This window comes from Oryctolagus cuniculus, chromosome 2, assembly GCF_051225735.1.
Source record: "Oryctolagus cuniculus isolate XC-2025 breed Fujian yellow rabbit chromosome 2, ASM5122573v1, whole genome shotgun sequence".
Taxonomy (NCBI): Eukaryota; Metazoa; Chordata; class Mammalia; order Lagomorpha; family Leporidae; genus Oryctolagus; species Oryctolagus cuniculus.
Genome location: NC_142868.1, coordinates 114500170 through 114517044, shown reverse-complemented (window position 1 = coordinate 114517044; position 16875 = coordinate 114500170). Strand labels below are relative to the sequence as shown.

Here is a 16875-nt window from a genome sequence, read left to right as displayed (position 1 = left end):
GGGAGTAGAAAGCCGTAACAAAGGTGTGTGGTTAGGCTGGTTACTCGCACCCTGAGCCTCCATATCATCAGAATAAACAATCAGGCCGTGGCTACCTTGCAGGGCCGTTTTCAGGACCAAACGAGCTAAGCTGGGCAGGCATGTGACACAGTGGTTAGGACACTGGCAGGAACACCCACATCCCCTGTTGGAGTGCCTGGCTTTGAGTCCCAGCTCCGTGCCCAATTCCAGTTTCCTACGAATGTACATCTTCAGACGCAACAGGTCACAACTCAAGTTCTTGGGTCCCTGTCACCCATGTGGGACACCCAGATTGAGTTCCTGGCTCCCAGCTTTGGCCTGGCACAGTCCTGGCTGCTGTAGGCATTTGGGGAGTGAACCAGAAGATGGGAACTCTGTGTATGTCTCCCAACCCTGCACTCCCCTAGAATAAACAGAAAGAAATTCTTAAAAAGAATCTTTTAATAAGGCCGGCGCCGCGGCTCACTAGGCTAATCCTCCACATAGTGGCGCCGGCACACCGGGTTCTAGTCCCGGTTGGGGCGCCGGATTCTGTCCCGGTTGCCCCTCTTCCAGGCCAGCCCTCTGCTGTGGCCAGGGAGTGCAGTGGAGGATGGCCCAGGTGCTTGGGCCCTGCACCCCATGGGAGACCAGGAAAAGCACCTGGCTCCTGGCTCCCGCCATCGGATCAGCGCGGTGCGCCGGCCGCAGTGCACCGGCTGCGGCGGCCATTGGAGGGTGAACCAACGGCAAAGGAAGACCTTTCTCTCTGTCTCTCTCTCTCACTGTCCACTCTGCCTGTCAAAAAAAAAAAATAAAAAAAAAAGAATCTTTTAATAAGATAAAATAAAAAATAATAAGCTATGTGGAAGCCCTTGGTCTGTGGAGTCTCCTGTGCCTTTCGCTCACCGTGACCATCTGACAGAGTAGGAGGTGATGGGGAGAAAAGAGGTTGGCATCAAACCCCAACTGCACGTTTTAGAAGCCGCAGTCGGCCCTGGGCAGGGGGCTTGATGCTGCAGAGCTGTGGCCTGCTTCCCACCAGGAATGGGCATCCCATGTGCCTGCTCACGGCTCGGAAGCCATCTCTGCACCTCTGTGTGCCCCGCTCGCTGTCAGGAGCTGGGAATCCGAGCCCAGAGCCGGAAGCCCCAGGTAACGGCGCTGGGGCCATGTCTCACTCAGAAGTCAGTCTCCTCCTCCACCCCCTCGAGCCCCAGGCAGCAGCCCTGCCTCTTCCCACAGCAGCGTGGACATGCACTCCAGGCAGCCTCTGCACCCCCACCCCGGTCTGAAGCATCGTGGAGCAGGTTTCCAGGGGGAAGGGGATGGCACACCTATGTGTACTGTGGACGTCACTCTGGATAAACATGTAATCGCATACCTGGGTAGCTTCAGACACAGGCCAGGCCCCATGGGAAAACTGAGCAGGGTCCTGCTGCCCCCAGCCCCTCTCCTGTCCCCAGCAGGGTAAGGAGCAGAACCCATCCCCCCGGGGCCCACTTCCTGCACTGATCTCAGCCAGGAAGGGGGCAGGCTGGGTGGTGGCACCGCCATGTGGGGACCATGCAAGCTGAGCCCTACACAGGCAGTCTGCAGTCCTGGAGGCTCCCCAGCTCACCCCCACCAGGACCTCAGGTTACATAAGCTGGGGCCTGTGGCTGCGCATGGCGGCTCTAAGGTTACACAGCTGGATGCTGGCCAGGCCGGCTTACTGTTTGTTTCCATCTTCTTCGAGGGAGACTTTACAAAACACAGGAGCCCCACCAACAGAGAAGAGCGCTGTGCTAGTTCCCCCCTTTCCCACCCCCTCAAGCCCTCACCTGCCTCCTGTGGAGCCAGTTCACAAGTTCACAGAGCCTCCTCTGCTTGCTGTCACCCATGCCCAGGACCCAGGCAGCCACCGGCCTCTTCCTCAGTGCTTCTGTTCCAAGCAGGGTGGCCCAAGAGGGGCTGGGTACAGGGGCCATCAGCCCCTCCAAGGAGAGGGTCCTTCCTCCTGTGCCCGCTGACACAACATCACCCCGGGAATCTGGGACCTCAGAGAGAGAGGAGAGGGAAGGCAGCTCCCTGAGGGGCTGTATCGTCGGTCTGCAGGTGCCCAGTGGCGAGGGTGCAGTCTGGGGCAGCAGACGGAGACCCCTGCATCAGCACCCTGTTCAGGGTCACACGTCTCAGCCAACATGAGTGGTTTTGGCAAAGGGGTGGTAGGGAGTGTTCAGGTAGAGAAAGAACACGGGAGGGAGGCCAGCCAAGGTGAGTACATCCACTTCCTGGCCTGGCCCTCACTGGGTTAACCTGTACTTGGAGTGATAAGGAAAGGCAGAGAAGGGTGTCACGTGCCAGAGCTCAGGAGCCTCTGGCACAGGGGCCAGCAGGCATGGAGCCCTGGACAGGGGCTGCTGCTGGCCTCTGCATCCCTACATTCTGCAGAGACCCAGCAATGGCTAAGTCCTCCCTTTAGGTCCAGAGGCGGCCGAGCATGGTATCACGGTGGACCTGCTCCTCAGCATGCAGGTGGCAGCACCTGGAAGCCCCCCAGAGATGCATGGGGCAACGCAGGGGGCACGGAGCACATCATGGGGACCACAGCATAAGGGATGCCCGGGAATTGGTGAAAATATGACTCTGTCTGGAGTCCCAAAGACCCGTGAATCCAGGAGACCTCACCAAAACCACCAAGCGCAGTAGAAGGCGGAGGGCCATCAGCTCTACCGAAAGCTACAGCGTGACCTGGGCAGAGCTCCCTGAGCAGTGTGGACGAGAACCCCTCTGCACTGAGGGTGGGGGTGCGGGAAGAGCTGCTGCCATGTGTGGATTCCAGGAAAGAGCATGGGTGATATGACAAGGTTACAGTCAATGCCAATTGGTGACAAGAGGTCAAGCTCTTTCAACAAAGCTTTCTCCAAGCCTCTCACTGTTGTAAAGCAGAAGGACCATTTCGTAAAACTCTGGCCAGCATGAAACCTCCTGGGTACCCAACTCCAAACTCTGACCACGGAGATGTACTCTGCCCGTGGCTCAAGTGTTCCTGGGCTAGGCTGAGCCTTCTGTTTGGCAGAACCCGTGGGTCCTTGGCCCTTAAGGTCACAGCAGCCGGGCCTGGAGAACTGCCCCAAACTTCCACACGCATGCGGACAGCCCAGACTCGAACTCTCCGGACCGTGGGCAGTCTCAGGGTACTTGTAGGAAAGTAGGGATTTTTCTAACTATTAAAAAAGGTATTAAAAAAGGGACAAACAACCTACACATACAACTACACAGGTGAATCACAAAGTAGCTATGGACTGAAAGCTGCCCCAAGAGTGCACGCTGTACAATTTCACTTATAGAAAATTCCAGAAAATGCAAATTATAGTGACAGGTGACCACTGGTCATCCTCTGGAGGGTCTCAAGATGGAAGGAGTGGCTATGGGGACCTGGGGAACTCCCTGGTTGGGGGAGAGGAGTAGTTGCAGATAGGTATGTGTGTTTAGTATCCTGGCTGTAACACTGGTTTCCTAAGTCACAACTCATGAAGGGCTCGCCAACACAGGCCACTTTTGCACCAAAACCATGGACTAAACCTGGGTGGACAGCAACAGCAAACTTATCGAACTGTGTACTTTAGGTCAATTATACTCAATAAAGCTTTTTTTCCCCCAAAGTAATCCATGCTGAAGAAAGAAAAATAAGCAGTCTCCCACAATTCTACCAAAGCTAACCCAAACATAACATTTGGTATGTCTTTGTCCTACACACACATACAAACAATGCATCAATTTGGTTTTAAGTAAAATGTAGTCTTTCTTTTAAGAAATTCCATACCCTGAATTTTTATTTAATTTAAAAAGTTACAGATCCTGAGTTTTTGTTGGGCCTGGTCTTGGAGTCCAATCCCATATGCACGCCCTGGGAGAGAGAGCCTAAGCGGCCAGGAGAGGGGCGGAGTCCCCTGGCAAAGCCTGCTAGGGTGCGGGCGTGGACACAGTGCGGGAGCATCAGTCCCTAGTGCTGAGCCCGCCCTATTAGCACGCTTCCCTGTCACTCCAGCACTCCATGGAGACAAAATGACAGCGCCTTGCTGCCAGCACCTATCGGATTAGCATCCTCTGCAGAGTCTGACGGGAGGCCCCTGCTCCAGCACACGCTGCGCCTCCTGCCTCCGGTCTGCACGGCGCCACCCGCCGCTTTCCCACGGGTGCTCCTGCTCCCTGCAGCGCCAGCCCATCATCCACCCTGCCTTCCTCATTTAGCCTCAGATCACGAAGCTCCCTTGTGACTAAGCCTCCTTCAGAAATGTTCCTGAGGGCTCGACTGTACTCAGCATATGAAGAGCCCCTCGCTAGATATCTGGATGCCTTCCACATTTCCACCTTTATAAATAAGGCAGTGGCGAACACCCTTGCAGAGGAATCTCTGACTGTGGACTGAATTGGCTCCTTGGGAGCCGTTCCTAGAAACGGAATCACCAGGACAAAGGGAGGAATTCTTCTAGAGGTTTTGGGAGCTCCTGAAAAAGCGCTTGGCAAAAAGCTGGTAGCTCCCACTCTTACAGGCACCTGAGCGTCCCCGCCACACCCTTTCACCTGCACTGCATACCCGCATTCACAAAAACAAGCACCAACAAAACACACCCAACATTTGCGAATCTGATGCCAAGAAACACTATCTCATTCCAGTGTGCACTGACTTGATTAACCTTTCTTTCTTACGTTTATTGTCACTTATATTTCTCCTCCTGTGAACTAATTCAGATCAATGCTAATAATTGTTGCTCATGTAATGGGGTATTTGTCTTATACATTGTAGGCGTTTTTTCTCAGATTATCATCTGAATTTCGGTTTTGTACACGAAAGGTTTAATTCACTCCAATGAACAGCCACAATTCTGCGCTCATGGCTCTGTGTCTCGTATCACGTGTAGAAAGATGTTCCATAGCTGGCAATTGCTTTCTTTCCTAAACTTTCTTCTAGCGCTTTAATAATTCCATTTTCACATGAAAATGTTTCATCCACATGGACCAAATTGGATTTGATATGAGTGAGGTGTCTGATGTTTTCCCAAGTGGATAAATATTATCTATTAACTTCCATTGTCCAGACTTCTCAGTCTGTTCCATGGACATGCTTTTTCATCCCAATAACAACATGCTTGAATTCTCATAAATGGGCAATATCTGGTAGTTATCCACTCAGATTCTGGCCAGGAATTACATTAAATTCACAAACTAATTTTGGAACAACTGAAATGTTTAAGGTACTGATCTTCTTCCAGATCCACAGATCCCTGCTGGGTCTTCGTCTTGTGCAGTAGCCCTCGCTTCCATCTATTGTACGGTAAGAATCAGCCCCTTTCAGAGGGGCTGTGCAGGCAGGCCTGCCCCTCAGCCACCCTGCCTTAAATCACGGTGCCACGCACTCGGTGGCACCAAGCGCCTGTTCACTAACGGCATCAAGGAGGCTTGCACTGGGCACCGTGGCGTGCAGAAGCCCCTCCTCCCTGCTCACTCCTGAGCCAAAAGGAAGAACCGCACCAGAGGAGCTAAGGACAAAAGCATGTTTGTGCCTCCCAGAGCTGACAGGGGTGTGTGCAAGTCCAGCCCCAGGTCTCAGGCTCCTCTTTCCCCCGGGGAAGGAGAGAGTCCTGTTCTTGGAAATCAAGTCCGTCTACTCGGGGCCCAGACACGCTGGGGCAAAGGCTGGGCTCCTCAGCCCCGCTGCACAGCACAGTCACCTGCAAAGCTTGTCAGACCCGGACAGTCCAGCCAGCCCTCCTGAGTCAGCCCTGCAGGGTGAGGCTGCGGCAGCCGCAAGTGGCACCACCATGGAGCCAACAGGCAATGGAGAAGGAAACCAACCTTCCAGGGTGGCCCAGAGCCAGACCCTGGGCTCGGAAAGACAGGTGCCAGGTCTTGTGAGTTCTCTCGGCATAGCTGCCCCCGTGTCCAGGTGAGGAGATGCTGTCAGAGACGGCAGTCTCATCCCCAAGGGAGCAGGCCGAGACACGCACCAGGAAAGACTCCAACTGAGAAGTCTGTCCTTTTTCTGCTTTAGCTAAAATTCTCTCAAAGTCCTGAAACTCCCAGGTATCCAGCTCTCGGGAACCCCAAGCCTAAGTCATGCAGGCAGTGGGTCCTGCACCTGCAGAAACAAGGAACGAGCTCTGACTGAAGTGGGGTCCCTCCAAGTCCCTGAGGCCTCTCCCGCCCCATTCTACACTCTGCATCGCTAAGCCAAATCGCTGAGCCAGCCCATGAGCTGGGCCATTGCTACCCAGGTCACCAAGGGCCCTCTGTCTCGCTCCCAGGCAAGGTCACATGATGACTTCCTTGGGCCCTGTGCACTTTTGTTCTCATGCACAGTTAAAAAAAATTTAGAAAAGTGTATTTTCCATAGCATTGGTATAAAGATGACATACAAATGCATATGTTGAAACATTTTCATTGACCTGAAGTTCACGTTTACTTCTGATTTTGAAGGACTGCATGGGCAGACATTTGACCAAGGTGCTAATATGCAAAACCCAGTGTGCAGGACTGTTTTCAGTATTAAATGAGCTAAGCTGGGACAAGCGTTCAGCCTAGCCATTAAGATGCCAGCTGAGATGCTTACATCCCATACTGCAGGGCCTGGGTTCGAGTCCTGGCTTCAGCTCCCAATGCACACCCAAGGAGGCAGCAGGTGATGGCTCAAGTGATTGGATTCCTGCCTGGTTCCTGGCTCCTGGCTCCTGGCTCCTGGCTCCTCGCTTAGGCCTTGGTCCAGCCTTGACTAATATAGGCACTTGGGGAGTGAACTAACGGATGGAAGCTTTCTCTGCTTCTGTCTTTGTCTCTCTACCTCTTCCTTCTCATCACCCAAATTAAAACCCTTTTATGGGCCCTGAAAACTACAATAGGCCCTCAATACTGTGCCTCTCTGGCCTAGCACCCCACCATGAGCCCCTCAGGGTCCCCTGGACACTTCCCACGGAAGGCCCAACACAAGCTTGCACTACTTCTATACCTGGGCCCCAGGCACACCTGCTCAGGGACTCCCCGCCCTCCCCACTGCCCTTGCTGCACTTCAGTGGACACAGCTAGAGCGTGTGCACCCACCAGGGCCTCTTAAATGTGTCCTGCTAGAACACCGAATAGAATGTGGGCTTTCACCTATGGGCCTGCTGGAGGAATCAAGAGGTCTTCTTGGGAAACCTACCCAGTTCCCTTGTGACTATGTATTTCATCCTGAAATAAGTACTGAACCCAGCTCTCTCTTACACACACACAGAGATGAGTGCAGGCCAAGGTTCCCTGTGGGACCAGGCTACAGAGAAAAGGACACACTTGCAAGAGTTCCAGAGAAGGAGGGACCCTGAGGGCATCACCACTCCCTGAGTGGCCAAGCCAACCTGCAGGTTTCTTACTTTCAAATGTTTAGTTATTCATTTAAGAGGTAGAGAGATGGCAGAGAGATCTCCCATCTGCTGGTTCACTCGCCAATTGCCTGCAATGGTCCCAGCTGCAGCCAAAGCTGAGAACAGGGAATTCAATCCAGGATTTCCATGGAGGTGGCAGGAACCCAACTACTTGAGTCATCACCTGCTGCAGCCTAGGGTATGCATCAGCAGGAAGCTGGAATCAGGAGCAGAGCTGGGGCCTGAATCCAGACATCATGATATGGGATGCATGCATCCCAACTGGTGTCTTAACCACTAGGCCAAATGCCCACCCTGGCCTGCAGACTTCCAACACTAAAGCTGTATTGGGCTATGGCACTTCAATCCCTTTGGAACTGACCCAGAGGCCAATGCCTGGGATTTCTTTTACTGTCTGGAAGCTAAGAAGAAAGAAAACACAGAATGCGATAAAACTGAGCAGTAACTAATCACTGGCTTTTAGTTGGTATCTGAGCCTGCTGTTATTAGTGTTCATGTTTGGTTACTTCTGTTAGACTATATTCTGCTCATTCATATGATTTTTTTTTAGGATTTATTTTTATTTATTTGAAAGGCACAGTTGTTGGGGGGGGGGGGAGAAACAGAAAGTGAGTTCTTCCATCTGCTGGTTCACTCCCCATATGGCTGCAACGGCCAGGCTGGGCCAGACTGAAGCCAGGAGCTTCTTCCAGGTCTTTCATGTGGGTGCAGCAGCCCAAGTACCTAGGCCATGTTCCACTGCTTTTCCCAGGCCATTAGCAAGGAGTTCAATTGGAAGTGGAACAGCTGGGACTCGAACTGGCACCCAAATAGGATGGTGGCATTGTAGGTGGCTCTACCCACTAAGCCAAACACCAGCCCCTAGTGTGGTTTGTTTATTTGTTTTTTGAAGAAAATATTTTTTGTCCTAAAAGAAAACATTGAGGAGTAGAAAACCCACACAAGCACAGGCACACCATGATCCCAGGCAGCCCCTGATGGCAGCGACTGGAATTGCAAGCAAAAAAAAATGCAAATTGCCAAAAGGCAGCCAGTTTGCCCTCTTTGGAAGGTTATATACATGAGATCTCCAAACAGGGATCCTTAGCTTTTCACAGGTGATTTCCTGGTGTACAAGTGGCATCTAGAAACAGAATCAACACTACTCTCTCTCTCTCTCTCTCTCTCTCTCTCTCTCTCTCCCTCCCTCACACGCACACACACACACACACACACAGGTTACTACTTTTCAACAATGTGTTGGATGTTGATGGGGTCAGTCCCTGAAACAGATCTCAAAACGCTCAGCATCTTTTTGCGGATGTCTATTCTTCCTGTTGAGAGGCTGCAGAAATACAGTGACTGCCACGTGAAGGGCTTCCCCAATTGCTCAATGTTACAAAGGGGTCCTTGCGCCCAGAAAAACCTGGGAGCTTGGCTTCTGTGGGAGAGCAAACAGCCTTTAAGAAAGCCAACGCCAAAGCCGATGCCGCAGCAGGCCACCCTGGATCCCGACCCTGGAAGGGAACTCCGCGTGGCGTCCAGTTTGGTTGCTGGCGTGGAGCTTACATCACAACTTTTCACTGAGGACTGCACGTCCGTCAGAAGAGCAAAGAACCGCTGTGATGCCAACGTGCTCTCACGGCGGAAGCGTTTCTCTAGGGCAGAAACAAGAACAGCTGACGTTTGGGAAGTATCTGCTTCTCCTGTCACTCATGCTGGCGCTGGTGAGCAGTTCATCCTGGAGCCGGGCGGCCTGAGGAGCTACTGAGTCTAGGGACACAGCCACCTTCTCCCGCCTGGGCTTGCATCCCAGCTGCGGACCCCAGCCCTCGCCGCAGGGGACCATCCCCCTCCCAGGCTAGGGACAGGCAAGCCTCTTTCATCTCCCTCGGCTTCAGTTTCCTAACCTCGAAACAGGAGCACCGTTTGCACGCTGAATCACAGAACAGTGACAAGGGACGAGGGGATGCTACGTTCCTTCACTGCCTAGTGGTGCTGGGAGCACAGCACCCGCTCAGCCAACTGTGACTCCGTTCCCATCCGCGCCCTTCGGCTTTTATCATCAGATCAGACGGCAGCCAGCGTGTGACTGTCCCTCCCCGAGGACGGGCTCCTGAAGCGCTCCTGCACACGGGGAGGCTCGGGCTTTGCACCCAGAGCTGTACTGGGAGCTGGGCTCAAGGAGGTGACACCTCCATCACAGGGCAAGGACAGCAGCAGAGTCCTGCCGCCACCTCATCTCTACTCCCCCCCCCCACACCAGGCCCAGGGGCCCTGCCCAGCACCTCCACCTCACCTAGGCTTAGTCTCTTTTAATGGGAGGAAGGGGAGGGATTAAGGAGATCTAATTATAATAAAAATGCTTCCAACTCACTTGTGGACACCAGCCTATCTGCCACTTCCGGCAGGCATCATCCTCTCCCAGAGTCGTGGGAGGAGAAGGGGAGGGTCTGGGCTTGGACCCAGGAGGAGAGAGGAACTGCCTGGGGAGTACAGAGCCCTCCCCACCCCCAGCACACACACCCCAGGCCCAGCTCCCGGGGCTCTGCACACCCTGGGGCTTAACCTCACCCGCAGGAAGCGAAACCCTGGGAGGATTAGGAGGACACGCCCCAGACGGCCGTTTCCAAGGTCACAGTTCAAACAGATGAAAAACAGGGTGCAGGAAAGGAACCTGGTTCAAATCCCTGCTCCACAGTGTGCTGGTCACCTAGGCAAGGCCAGAGCCGGCTCAGCGGCTCAGGGTGCCCCTCTGGGGACTTAGCAGTGAGGGGTAAGGAATCACCACGCCAGGACAACAAACAAGCACCCTGCACACATGTGAGGACAAACGCAGGCCGAGCTGGAAGGGAAGTCAGGGCCCGGGGCGGCTCAGGGCTCTGTCACTTGCCAGCCAGGCAGCCCCAGCCCAGCTCCTTCCCATCTCCTGACCGTGGTTCTCCACCTTTGAAAAGTGCACGGGGATACCCAGACTGAGCGGCAGCACTCCCCCAGGTCAGCCTCGGAGCTGGCGCGAGGCTCTCTCTGGACTGTGCGCACCCTCCCACCTTACTCATTATTTGAAAGCACAAGATAAGAGGTTGGGGGTAGGGGCTGCACCCCAGGCGTCCAGAATTACCAAAGCATTTGCACGCCACCAAACGCCCCCTAAGAACCTCATGCTATAATGGCGAACAGAACTGAAAGGGAAAAGTAGCTATTGCTGGTAAAATCATTATTACAGCTTCACAATACACGACCAGTGCACCCCCTCCCCACAGAAAAGCAGCTACTGCATGTAAGTCAAGCCCTATTCCACCTTCATAAAGAGAAGGTGCCATAGAAACCTCTGGGGAATCATTTGCTCTGTGTCCAATTGCTGTCACCTTCTCTCCTACAAAATGATGGGTTCCCGGACGAACCCTGCCAACCTGCTTTCCCCTCCAGGAGCAGACCACCCTCCCACACCCCCCTCGCCCCACCCCCCCACCTTCGGAGCAGGAGGCCTGGCCTGGGCTCCTTCTTCCTCTGGCTGACCCCCCTAGGCGCACAGCGGGTGGGGAGCACCAGGTCGTTCTAAACAATGCACCCCTGAAGGACTGACACTCACTGTTGGGGGTCACAAGAGTGTGCACCCAGTGGTTCCTCCCCAGCCCCCCACCTTTTGCAACACTCCCCCAGCCCCTGGCTGTGCTCGGGCTGCTGAAGACATTGTCTTTCCTGAATTCTTTGCTCAGTTGTACTTTTCCTTGAACAGAAAATGCAATAACCCACTCACAGGGGTAGCTAAGAACTACAGAAACACCTGAGTTCACAGTAATTATCCACAAAAGCCTGTTTGAAGAGGCCAAGAGAAACACTGTTCACAAACGGACTGCTGATCAATTATGACTCATGAAAAAAAAATCGGCTATTAACCTAGCAGTAGGTTAACTCCTGCCTCCCACCCACGCCTGATAGCAGAGAGCGGCTCCATATGAGCAGCACTGACAAGAAAGGGGCCAAGGGATCCAAGTGTTCTCAGGCATCGACAAAATAACCGGAGAGGCCGCTGCAACACACACGCCCTCTGAGCCTGCAGGCCCCTGGGGCTCTGATCTCTGGACACTCGGGTCGTACGCCAGGCGCGTCTGCAGGAAGTGCCCGTGTGTGGCTTCATCTTAAAAGTCGGGCTGCGGAAGCTTCCAGTCTGACTGCTGTGAGACAGCAGGGAGGGGGCTTCAGGGCTCGCAGCAACAGACCACCTTAGCATCTGGCTTTCTTGGGGGCGGGGGGGGGGTGTCCCAGAGCCTTGTCCACAGCCCCAAGGATGCTTAGCAGCAGGTGGAACCTCCGTGAGACAGGTGTGGGTGGCAGGAGGCCTGTGGGCTGGAGTCACCACCAATCCCCCGGCTGTGACAGAGGTGGCAGTGGCTCCTTGCAGGCCAGCTCTGCAGTATCACTCTGGGGTCGTCTCTGGATGCCTCCCAGACAGCCAAGCTTCCAACCGTTCTGGTAGCCCAGAACTTCCTACGTTAAATCCTCTTCTGCTTAGACTAACTAGAGGGACTCCCGAATAACACAGATGCTACAAACAAGAGGCCTGAAATCCTAGTAAGACTTCATGTCATGGGAGAATGCCCTGGTGTGGCGGGTGGGACACGTTTCAGGCAGGACTTATCCAAGGGGGAGTCTCTTATAGACCCCGAAATCTACTTAGCAAATTATGGTATGAAGGAACCAGTCAGACAAATGTGCACAGACAGCGTGCTGTTACTAAGTAGTGAGAGGCTGAAAATGACCTAATTAAACACCCATCTGAGAGAGGGCCCGGGCGAGGAAACCGGGCCTTAGCCCGCAGTGGTATTCCTCACAGCCACAGGAACTGACACGTAGGAAGAGTGTCTAAGAATCTAACAACGTGGAGGAACAGACTCAACACATACAATCCATTTTGAAAAGGTAGCCCACTAAACAATGTAGACAGCACCCACACAGATAGTACCTTCCTAGTAAATACAGTTCTCATCCCTCGGCGTCCGTGGGGAATTGGTTCTAGGACCCCCATCAGATACGAAAATCCACGGATGCCCAAGTCTCCCAGGTAAAAACGATGATTTGCACATAGCCTGCACACACCCTCGGGCACACCGTAAATCACCTCTGGATTACTTGTAGACGCCACATGAGTGGTTATTCTCATGTGCGGTTTAAGGAATGATGACACGAAGAAAAGTCTGGACGTGTTCGGCACAGATGCGATTTTTTCCCCCAATATTTTCCATCCACAGAAGGCTAAGTCACAGGTGGCATGCGGGGACTTGGAAGGATGACTGTACGTACTTTTGTGGATGCGTATTTAATACAGCGCAGACACACATGTGGAAGGACCTGTCCCAGATGTTACGGAGACCTCTGCACCTGTTCTGCTCCTGGCTTTGCCTGGGAAGACCGTGTCTGTCACACCAGCACCCCGAGGAGGGTCAGATGATCACTATTCTGAGTGCAGTCCCTGAGGCAGACAGGGGACCTCCCCTGCTTGCTAGCCTTGCTAGAAGTGGCCCCGGGGGATGTCCCAGGACCATGAAACACACTTAGTCATTCTGTCCCAGAGTGTGGTACCAGAGGGGCTGCACTTACCAGGGCACCTCCACTCAAAGACCACAAAGAAAACTCGGTCACTCGGGCCGAGCCTGGGAGAATGGGCGACTCGAAGCTGCACAAAGCTCGTGCTTGTACATTAGGATCCTATTTTCACCCAGAGAGCATCCTGGAAGCACTAATACGTGATGACTTAAGGCTCTGACACCCAGAAACCACCCTAAAATATGAGGAATCCGGTTCCTGTGGAAACGATCAGAGTTCAGAATGAATCACCGAGCCCCACGGGGAGGGACGCCCTGTGATTCAGACCTCGGCAGCCGGGTCTGACCCTCCAACAGACCCCATTCCTCTCCCGCCTTGTCTCCACGGGCACAGCCAGCGCTGCAGCATCGAAGTCACAAAACTTCCGTGCAAAACGACCCACAAGCAAGTTCTTGGGGTGGGAGGGGAAGGTGAATAATTCAGGTATTAAAGCCAGACCAGAGACCCTCAGGACTAGGGGCTGGGTACCAAGCCAGGTTGGAGTACTGGAGTGACCAGACACGGTGCTTCCGGGCTACTCATCATGTTCCCAACGACGTCGGCTGCATAGAAATGAAAGGAATTCAAGAGTTCCGGGCACAGGGTAAGCCCTGGGACAAACTGTAGCCCTGATGTCTACTGGCCCAACACCTGTCAGGTGCTGCAAGCAGACGAGAACTGCTGGGAGCGGAGACCGACCACGGTGCACAAGACAGAAAGCGGCATGGACCAAGGGATCCGTGCGTTCTCCCAGGGGCACTTGTCCTTACTGAGGAGCCAAGGGTAGACTTCAGCCCTGAGCACGTACTTCAGCACTGTGGGTGAACCGGAGGGGGCGTGAGCAAGCTTCACAAACCCCCACAGACCCTCGCTGGAGCTGGGGGTCCCCAAGCACCTTGGGCTCCCCTCCACACAGGAAGCACACCCGACCTGGAAATCAGCTTTAGGAGACGAATGGCCTCTCCTGTGCACTTGTTGCATTGTTTGGGAACATTCAATTCTGATGAAAATACGACCGGTGCAATGGATGAATCACATAAGAAATGCTAAGTATGGGCACAGTCTCAGGGAGTACAGCACACATGTACTGTAACGCTGGGAAGAATTGGAAGGACCAACAGGAACCCGTCTTGGGCACCAGACGTACCCAAGGCAGCTGGGCAAAACTATTCATGATGCATCAAATACAGAAAAGGTTCTCAATATTCATGATAATGCATGCAGATGTATGAGACTAAATATACAAGGGGAGGCCGGCGCCGCACTCACTAGGCTAATCCTCTGCCTTGCGGCGCCGGCACACCGGGTTCTAGTCCCGGTCGGGGCGCCGGATTCTGTCCCGGTTGCCCCTCTTCCAGGCCAGCTCTCTGCTGTGGCCAGGGAGTGCAGTGGAGGATGGCCCAGGTGCTTGGGCCCTGTACCCCATGGGAGACCAGGAAAAGCACCTGGCTCCTGGCTCCTGCCATCGGATCAGCGCGGTGCGCCGGCCGCAGCGTGCCGGCCGCGGCGGCCATTGGAGGGTGAACCAACGGCAAAGGAAGACCTTTCTCTCTGTCTCTCTCACTGTCCACTCTGCCTGTCAAAAATAAAAAATAAAAAAAAAATAAAAATAAATATACAAGGGGAGTCCAATATTCAGTCATCAGTCACTCACTGGTGCCATCTGCTCTGGTCTTCTGAACCCCAGACTGTCATCAGATGTGACAGAGCAGAAGTGCCCCGGCGTCCCTCCCACAGCACAAGTGTGCATGTCCTTGGCCCAGGGCCCCTCTCACCTGCGGCCCCACTGCTGACATTGTAAGCCCAGGCCTGTAACCACTTGTTAGTGGGGGAGGCTGGTGCTGCAGAGAGATGGGCCACATGCGTGCTTTGTACCCCAGGCTGCAAGGGTAGTGGGCCTCCCGATCACAGCACCCTCTCCCCCCTGCGCCACCTATCACAGCACTCTGGCCTAGCTCCTCACTGTACATTTTACATTGCATCCAGGTCATTTCCAACAGGGCATCTCCCACCACTGGCTCTGCTCAGGGACATCGGGTACAGGAGATGCCCAATCTAGAAATGGATTTCCTTAAATAAGGTCATCAGATCTTGGCTGTGGAAGGACCCTTTTTGCCCTAGAGCACTGTGCTCTACCATGGGACCTAATTGGGAAGTATGATGAAAGCCCTTTGACCTTCTTATAAGAAAGACATATCCCCAAGTCACATAGGAGGCATTTTCCTATGCCTGCACCTCACTGAATGCGTGTGTGTGTGTGTGCATGTGAGTGTATGCACACACAACCACTCCTAGTATATACGGCGCCTTGTTTACAGGGCCCCCAAGTGACAGAGCAGAGACCAGAGCCCAGCTCCTCCATCAGCTGGACCACCTGCTCCAAGAACGCGAAGCCCCTCTGACATTTTCATATCCCACATTGGGGGCACGTCTTTCTGAGACAGGAACCACCTGCACCACAGCTCACGGTCCCGGTGCCTCCCACAGACATGAGAACGTGAAGGCAGAAGCCATGGAGAGACTGGTGTTCAGACCTTGGAGGTGAGAGCAACTACTTCTGGAAGTTCTTCAACTGCATACATTTAAAAACCAGTTCTGCACACCACAGCTAGGAGGAGGCCTGAACAAACAAATCACCTTCAACTCCTCGCTTCCAAAAGGATCTTTCGCAATTTCTTTTCACAGATACCGTAATCACAAGAAAAATATTTGAGAACCCTTCCTACCAGGAACTTCCTCAGGAGCAGTGTCTGAGTCTGCAGGAAGCTGGCGGCTGACACGGAGAGAGGGGCACACACCTGCCGCCGCATTTCCCGTCGGCTCGCGGCTACCTGCACAGAGCACACACGCAGCATCTCATGGTCAGGACTCGCTGAGCTCAGAAGTGCAGGTGGTAACGTTCAAAGCAACACAAAGCACTTGCAGCTCGCTTCTCAGAATCACAAATGCGTCCCAGAGATCCTGTACCTGATCTAAAGGTTTGACATTATTTTCCAGGTGCAGAGATCTGAGAATAACAGGATTACAAGAGAATTCACCCGATTTCCATTCAGTCTGGGGAAAACAGAAGGACTAAGAACCCTGGCTGGGGGCAGGCACTTGGCCCAGCAGTCAGAACACTGCTTGGGATATCTGTGTCCCACATCGGAGTGTGGGAGCTCAGCTCCCAGCTCTGGCTTCCCATTCCAGCTTCCTGCTAATGCAGACCCCAGAGGCAAAAGAGATGACTCCAGCGGCTGAGTCCCTGCCATTCACATGGGAGACCTGGATTGAGCTCCTGGCTCCTGGCTCAGCCCCAGCCATTGTGGACCTCTGGGGAGTGAATCAGGGATTAGGAGCGGTCTCTCTGCCTTTGTCTGTCTCTCTGGCTCTCAAATAAATAGGAAATAATAATGAGTGAATAAACTGGCTTACTGGGCCGGGCTCAGTAACGTGTAGGCGGAAAGTGCTCTATCCCCCTTCACCACCAGCCTGGAGGCGTGGGGGCTGCTCTCACCCTTGCCTCCCCCAGCCCCTGGTGGACATCTCCCTCAGACCCCACAGCTTCCCAGCCTTTGTCAGGGAATGAAAAGCCCAGCACACAAGATCGGGGTCCGCCTGCCAGACCAGGAAAAGGAGGGAGCCCCCTGTCCATTTTACCAGCTTGTTCCTCCCTGCCTCCTTCCACCTCACGTGGTTTCTCCAGGGCTGGCGGAGGGGAGAGGTTAATACACTTTTTTAAATTGACATAATAACCATACACATTTAAGGGGTACAATGTGATGCCTCAATATATGTATACAGAGTGTCAGAATCCAATCAGGGTAATTCCCACACCCATCACATCAGACAATTATCATTTCTTTGTGTTGGAAACACTTAAAATCTTCTAACTATTTTGAGCTATTGAATAAATTCCTGGGGTGGGGTG

At 53.6% G+C, this 16875-nt stretch overlaps 1 protein-coding gene across 6 annotated transcripts in view; it reads right to left on the bottom strand.

The window, feature by feature from the left end:
- The window catches only part of CRACDL (CRACD like), a 134568-nt gene that overhangs the window by 113860 nt on the left and 3833 nt on the right, over positions 1 to 16875 (bottom strand). For 2 of the 6 annotated variants that reach the window (XM_070068741.2, XM_070068740.2), the window contains exon 2: positions 15692 to 15796. The exons of the other annotated variants lie outside the window; for them this stretch is intronic. The gene's annotated coding sequence lies outside the window, so the exon portion shown is untranslated. The remainder of the gene's footprint in view (positions 1 to 15691; positions 15797 to 16875) is intronic. 6 annotated transcript variants of the gene reach the window in all.